Here is an 8354-nt window from a genome sequence, read left to right as displayed (position 1 = left end):
GCGTCGAACGGTCCTTCGGGAACAAGTCGACTGCCCAACAATAGGGACAGGCTAGCCCAGCCGAGGCCTGTTTTCCTCTCTTTTCTCCCCAAAAAGAGTGGAATTCATTAACCGACTGGGAGCCATAAGTGTCTACGTCGGGGGGTGTCTCTCTCAAGGGGAAGACACCGCGGAGAACACACCCCGCCCAAAGGGGGGGGTATTTTGAGTGGAATATGTCACATGGTCTTACTGGGTCTTGTCGGAAGACCTAAGTGGCCTACCACCCGCAGTGGTAGACATGATCACTCAGGCTAGGGCTCCCTTTACGAGGCACTTGTATGCCTTGAAGTGGCGTCTGTTCGCTAAGTGGTGTTCTTCCCGACGCAGCTGTGTGCCCATTGCATATGGTGCCCCAGTCCGTCTTGGAGGTGTCTGTTGTAACCACGACGCGCCTGGAGACCTGCTCTAGGGAAACCCCTGCCCATAGAAATGCAAGGTCGGTCCAAGGACTGAAGAGGCAGCGACAGATCGGTGTGATGGTCACGCGGCGCCATACCCATCTCAGGACATGAGTCTGAAGCCAGTGCTGAAGCGGTCTCATATGCATCAACCCGAGCAGTGTGGCCGCCGCTGAGGATGCCATATGCCCCAGGAGCCTCTGAAAAAGTTTCAGTGGAACTCCTGCCTTCCATCTGAACACCTTCAGACAGTTAAGCAACGAGTGTGCACGCTCGTTCGTGAGGCGCGCTGTCATCGAGACTAAGTCCAACTCCAAACCGAAAAAAGAGATGCTCTGAACCGGGGAGAGCTTGCTCTTTTTCCAGTTGACCCGAAGCCCCAGTCAGCTGAGGTGCCGGAGCACAAGGTCCCTGTGTGTGCACAGCAAACTCTCGAGAGTGAGCTAGAATTAGCCAGTCGTCGAGACAGTTGAGGATGCGGATGCCCACTTCCCTTAGCGGGGCAAGGGCTGCCTCTGCGACCTTTGTGAAGATGTAGGACAAAGACAGGCTGAAGGGGAGGACCTTGTACTGGTACGCCTGGCCTTCGAAGGCAAACCACAGAAAGGGCCTGTGTCGAGGTAAGACCGAGACGTGGATGTACGCGTCCTTCAGGTCTACAGCCGAGAACCAATCTTGATGCCGGACACTCGCTAGAATGCATTTTTGCGTCAGCATCTTGAACGGGAGTCTGTGCAAAGCCCGGTTCAGTATTTGTAGGTCCAGGATTGGTCGCAACCCACCGCCTTTCTTCGGTACAATGAAGTAAGGGCTGTAGAACCCTTTCTTCATCTCAGCTGGAGGGATTGGCTCTATCACGCCCTTGCATACAAGTATAGCGATCTCCGCACACAAGGTAGCGGCGTTCTCGCACTTCACCAAGGTGAAGCAGACGCCGCTGAATCTGGGCGGGCACCTGGCGAACTGAATCGCGTAGCCGAGTCGGACGGTCCGGGTCAGCCATCACGATGGGTTGGAAAGCGCGAGCCACGCGCCCAAACTCCGGGCAATGGGGACCAAGGGAATGATCACATCGGACGTACTGGTGGGTGGGGCCACATGGCCGTGCTGAGTCCAGGGACATCGAAGCACTTACCTGGCTCCTGCCACCCACCATAAGATTGACCGAGGAGGGGGGAGGAGGAATCTCGTCCCCATATTCAACCGTAACCAATCCCGTGTGGGTATGTTTGTGCCACAGCTGGGTGCACAGGGGCGGGGGGGGTCCGCCGCTGGAGCGCCATACCTGCAAAAATAGGACGGTGGTCATGACGATGGCCTTTTGTTGAACTTTTGGGTACCGCAGCCACTTGGGCATGTGGCAGAAAATGAAACAAAGGATTCCGGGGGATGGAGTGGTCTGCTCACCAGCTCCAGAAAAGCTGGTCTCCTCACTCCCGGGTCACCCGTCTCAGGGGTGCTTCGAAGCCTTCCTCGGGTTCTTAGCGGCCGGCCATGAGACAGGTTGTGTCTGCTTCCTGCATTGGGCTACACGTCGGGGCCGGGCCATGGGGGCGGGCTGCAGTGGAGCCAGTGTAGTTGCTGCAGGAGGACGCCCTTGGCGACGAGCAGACAGGGTGCAGGGTCTTGAGCCATGCCGGGGCAGGATGTATTGTATGGCCTCCTTCTGCTTCTTCACCACCAACAACTGCTGGGCAAAGTCCTCCCAACCTGGGAGATGGTGGCATCAAGGAACCGTGCCTTGTCAACCTCTCGCATCTCAACCAAGTTGAGCCCCTGGACCACCAGGGTTGACATCGCCTGCATGAGAGACCACGCCGTAACCTTTGTCGCCCGGAGAGCGAGGTCGGTCACCGAGCGCAGTTCCTGCATCAATCCTGGGTCAGAACTATCCTTGTGCAGTTCTTTTAGCGCCTTGGCTTGGTGTACTTACTGGAGAGCCATGGCATGCAGGGCGGAGGCGGCTTGTCCAGCGGCACCGTAGGCCCTAGCCGTCAGGGATGACGTAAACCTACAGGCCCTGGATGGGAGCTTTGGGCACCCACGCCAGGTGGCGGCGCTCTGCGGACACAAGTGCAACACGAGCACCATATCCACCTGGGGGATCACTGAATACCCCCTGGCCGCTCCACCATCGAGGGTAGTGAGAGGGGGAGCTGAAATACCTGGACCGGGCAGTAAAAGGTGCCTCCCACGATCTTGTCAGCTTCTCATGCACTTCCGGAAAGAAAGGAACAGGCGTGGGGCGTGGCCGGCACCCCGAGCCCAGGAACCAATCGTCGATCTGCGAGGGTTCAGGGGAGGAGGGTTCCACTCTAGCCGGACGCTCGCGGCCACCCGGGAAAGCATGTCCATCATTTCCGCGTCAGCCTGGGACTGGGCGACCATTCCCGAAGGAGGAAGCCCAGTCGAAGCCTCTGCGTCCGACTGGACGAGCCCGCTCTCCGATGCTGTGCTTGATAACTCATCATGTTCCTGGGCTCCGAACAAGAGGTCGAACTCGCCCTGAGACGAGCCGGCAGTCTCGTCCGAGCGCCTGACCGGGGCAAGCGAGCATTCTAGGGAATGGGAGGTCCGTGGGGGGATACCCGGCAGAGGTGGTCCCATTGATGTCCCCAAATCGCTCCCAGTGATAACCGGCACGGCCTCATACCCGTAGGTAGAAGGACCGGGGAGCCGCTGGGGTGGCTTGCTTTCTTACGAATGCAAGCCGTGACCGCAATGTTGCCATGGTCATGTTCTCACAATGAGGACAAGACCCATCCACGACAATGTCTCCACGTGGGCAGCACCCAGACACGTAAGACAGCGATCGTGGCTGTCAGAAGCGGAGAGATAACGACCGCAACCAGGAAAACCAATTCCCATTGGCCTTTTTAAAAAAAGCAGAGGTATTTGGGGCTCCCAAGAGTGACCCCTAGTGTCACTACATCGACACAATGTCGAGTGAGTGACAGATAGGGAATCTAATTTAAACCTTGAAATAAAGGAAAACAAATGTAAAAAAAATAATCATCATGATGTAAAATGAAGAAGAAATATTTAAGATTCTACACTATTTCTAGGTCGCTGATTGAATGTAAGCAAATTTGTGACATTGACCATGTTAAAAGAATAGTCCAGGTTCAATACAAGTTAAGCTTAATCGAATGCATTTGTGGCATAATGTTGATTACCACAAAAATTTATTTCGACTCATTCCTCCACTTCTTTAAAAATAAATAAATAAATAAATAAATAAATAAATAAATAAAAAATACAAATACAAATCTAAAATCTGGGTTACAGCGAGACACTTTTAATGGAAGTGAATTTGGCCAATCCGTAAATGTTAAAATACTTAGGGGGGAATTAACTAAGAATGAATAACGGCATGTAAAAGTGCTGGTTTGACCTTAACTTGTATTGAACCCGGAACATTCAATTCCTTTTACAAAATTTCAGATTTCTTTGCTTCCATTTAAACAATCATGCTAAGATAACATGTATGTGGCAGCAGGGGCGTGGTCAAGCATCTCTCCGGAGAGAAAGCGGTAAGGGCGCTTATACCTGAGCTAAATTATGTCTAACACCTGTCTCTAATTTCAGTGAGCACGGGGAGAGCGGCATAAATAGAGCGACACAGCACTTAGTCGGGGAGAGAGACTGGACACGACAGAGCCGAGCCAGAGCAAGGATTTTTAGTAGTGAAAGTTTATTTGTGAAAGCAGTGTGTGATAGTGTTTAGCTTAGTGCTTAAAGGAAAACTGTAAAGTGGTGTGGCGAAGAGGGAAAAATAAAGCCTCACCTTAAGAAGGAAAACTGCTTCTCGCCTCATCTTTTACAATGTATCATCAGGTTTGCACAAACTTCTGGAGTCCATGTTAGTCCCAGTGCAAGCTGTAATTAAAGCAAAAGGGGGGCATAAGAATAACTAAGAAATTCTGAAATCCATTTATAAATTAAACTTTTTAATCAAAATGTTATGCTGATAAATAAATGTAAAATAGAATCATTTTAATGCGTGGTCTTGGCCCATGGCTAAATTTGATTTTTTTTATTTTTATTTTTTTACCTTATATATTGATCAAAAATACAATTCTGTCATCATTTACTTATTACTTTGTTATATATTTTTTTGTTTTTGTGGTGCAGGATAAAAGTCGCTAGACCGGCATTTCTCTTAAGACTGCCCTGTCTGAAAACAGGTCCTCTGTCCTCTGAAATACAGTTGATGTTGTTGCAAAGAAATTAATGTGAGAAAAATAGGCTTCACTGTAAAGCACTAAACCGTCGACCAGTTTGAAATTCATTTAACAACACATGCAATCATGTTCAAGAGCACTCTTGTTATTTTCCATGAAATAAAGCTAAAAAAAGCTAAAATAATTTGAATCATGATTTGAAACAGTCTGCATGTTTTTAAACTATTTAGTATGTTCTTTTAGGTTAAATGTCCCTTAATGTTTATGGCAGCCTGGTCTCTCCTCTTTAATCTTATCTACAGCAGTTAATGTTTATTTAAATGAACTCTTTTTTTTCACTCAAGAAACAATTGTGCTTAATGGCTTTGGACACAGTTGTGTTCTTTGTGATTAAATAGGTGACTTCATGATGTTTTCTCTGAAATCATTGTCTGTTTTAGTTTTGCATGTTAACTGTGTAGGCAATCAACAGTCAGGCCTTAAGCAATGTGCTATCTATTCCAGGAGAATCTGACCACAATACTTTATTTATTTATTTATTTATGTATTGTCATTTACATACATCAACACTCCTGGCAGATGCTTTCGTACCTAACAGACTTACTAGAAAATGTATCTGTTTCAACTACCAATGCAGATGGATGCCATAATTATTTTATTATATTATATTTAAATAATAGTAAGTATTTAGTGACAGGAAGGTTGTATATTATAAACACATTAGTTAACATGATCTAACAATGAACAATGTTTACATAGTTTAATAATTTTTGTTACAGTAATGTTTATTTATACATACCAAATTTTAATGTTAAATTGCACAGTATGATTTAGCAGAATGCATTATGAACTAATAGTGAACAATGGTACACTTAAAAATTAACAAACCAATTTTAATAAATGCTGTAAAACTTATTGTTAGTTGATGATATTTGATGCATAAGCAAAGGGGTAACACTTTACAATAAGGTTGTATTTGTTAACATTATTTACAGTAACTAAATTAGTTACAATGAACAATACTTTTTTCAAAACTTGTTTAATGTTAATTTTAACATACACTAATACACTGTTTTAATTAAAAGTTACAGTTGCATGTTAAAATTAATGCATTATTCATTTCCATGAACTAACAATGAAAAATTATATTTTCTATAAATTAGCACTAACCAAGATCAATAATTCTGCAAAAAATAAATAATAATAATAATAATAATAATAATAATAATAATATATATATATATATATATATATATATATATATATATATATATATATATATATATATATATGTACTGTTCATGGTTAGTTCATGATACCAAATGCATTTAGTAATGTCAACAAATAGAACATTTAGAATATTTAAATATTGAATGTTTAGAATAGGCTTTTACCCGACAACCAAACGTGGTGTCAAATCCCTAGATTGTGTGGCTAAAATCTGTGTCCCTGTAAAGTATTATTGTAACAGTTTCACATGACACTGCAGATGGGCCTTGCTGTTGGCCTGCACTCATTTTGTTGACACATGCCAAATTCCCCTCCATCGCTCTCATCTACATTTGCTTTAGACAGACATAGCAGATCTGGTACATTGCATTCTCTCAAACCTCAGCTGCCTGGTCTGCTGGACTTCAGCTGAGACCCTGCAAAAGTTTGTGCCCATGTAGGCACTACATTTGCAGTTTCTTTGCAGAACAAATAATCTAGGTAGTATGTAAACCAAAACAGTGGAAAAGTCATTCTTGTTGTGTTTGCAGTTTAATATTTGTCAATTGCGGTTTTCATTCATTTCAATAGTTATACTACGATTACTTGATATTCTAGCATGCATCAATGTAATATTTCCCGACATCCTCCTGCCCTTAAGTTTAAATTTGACCTATGCCTCAAGAAAGACATATAGAGAAGATGAAAAATAAAATAAGAACTCAATTTGAGATGAGAAATCACTATGTAGTCCCTGACATTCTTTATGTATAATGCAATGTTCGTCTGGAGGTTTTTGAAATATCGGCATGTCAGAGTTTGTCTAAGTAGTTATTTTAATTTGGTTCAGACCTTTGAATCAAGGTTTTTACTTGGTTTGAATGCAAAACTAATTCCATTATCGCAACATATTTTCTTCTCTAAATCATTAATTTGATCAGAATTCTACAGTATGCCCAAAGTTTTCACTGTTGCACACTTTTGCTATGCATTTTACCAGTTTCCCACATTATTCATATAAGCATATCAAACAAGCAAGAGTATATCATATTAGCACAGCTAATATTAGCACAGCTTTAGACACAATCTGGCTCCACCAACAAAAGCGATACAAACAGTGCACTGAATAAGCACTCTTGGGATATCACTTGTCCAATCAAATTAAAGTACCGGAACTAACTGTTGCATATTTAAAAGTTTTAACAGAGTAACATCTTTTCACCAGACATTAATGGTGGGTGCAAAATTCGTAACACACCTACAACAGAAGTAAATGGGGGGCCAATTTTTGGAGGGTTTAAAGGCAGAAATGTGATGCTCATAATTTATATAAATATATATATGTGTATATATATATATATATATATATATATATATATATATATATATATATATATATATATATATATAAATTATATGTAAGTACAACATGAATTCTTCTGCATGTTAAAGATGTTGTATTATTTGAGCTGTAAATTTGTTTAAAGGTCCTGTAAGTGATTTAAGCCGTTCTGTGGGGCGATTTGGGGACCCCAATGGGACCACCTCCGCCGGGCCCAGTTCAGCGGTTTCTTTGTTCCCTGGGTCACATACCCGGTGTGCACGGCCGTCATCACCCCCACGTCCACCACTCCATTTTGGCAGGTTTGGCACTCCAGCGGTGGTCTCCCCGCCCCTGAGCGCCAAGCTGTGGAACAATTCCGCCCCCGATGTGACAGTCTCCACGGGTCATGAGGACAGGCCTCTTCCTCCCCCGTCCCAGGCTGTTCCGGGGGTGGTCACAAGGAGCCAGGAAAGTACTTCGATGTCCCTGAACTCAGCACGGACATGACACGGTGTGGCACCTCAGGCTCTGCCCCACCGCTCAGCCCCACCCGCCGGTATGTCTGACGAGACTGTCTCTCCGGCCGAGATGAAGAAGGGGTTTTACAGCCCCTACTTCATTGTACCGAAAAAAGGCAGTGGGTTGTGGCCAATCTTGGACCTGCGAGTACTGAACCGAGCTTTACACAGACTCCCGTCCTAGATGCTGACGCAAAGACGCACTCCAGCGAGCCTCCAACATCAAGATTGGTTCGCGGTTGTAGACCTGAAGGACACGTACTTCCACGTCTCGATTCTACCTCGACACAGACCCTTCCTGCGGTTTGCATTCGAGGGTCGGGCGTATCAGTACAAGGTCCTCCCTTTCGGTCTGTCCTTGTTCCCTCACGTCTTCATGAAGGTTGCAGAGGCAGCCCTTGTCCCACTAAGGGAGGTGGGCATTCGCATCCTCAACTATCCTGATGGTTGGCTAATCCTAGCTCACTCTCGGGATGTGTTGTGTGCACACAGGGACCTGGTGCTCTCGCACCTCAGCCGACTTGGGCTTCGGGTCAACTGGGAAAAAGTTAAGCGCCTCCCGGTTCAGAGCATCTCTTTTCTTGGTTTGGAGTTGGACTCAGTCTCGTTGACGGCGCGCCTCACGAACGAGCGTGCACAATTGGTGCTGACCTGTTTGAAGGCTTTCAAACAGAAAACA

This window comes from Myxocyprinus asiaticus, chromosome 22 (genome assembly GCF_019703515.2).
Source record: "Myxocyprinus asiaticus isolate MX2 ecotype Aquarium Trade chromosome 22, UBuf_Myxa_2, whole genome shotgun sequence".
NCBI lineage: Eukaryota > Metazoa > Chordata > Actinopteri > Cypriniformes > Catostomidae > Myxocyprinus > Myxocyprinus asiaticus.
This window is presented reverse-complemented; position numbering follows the sequence as displayed.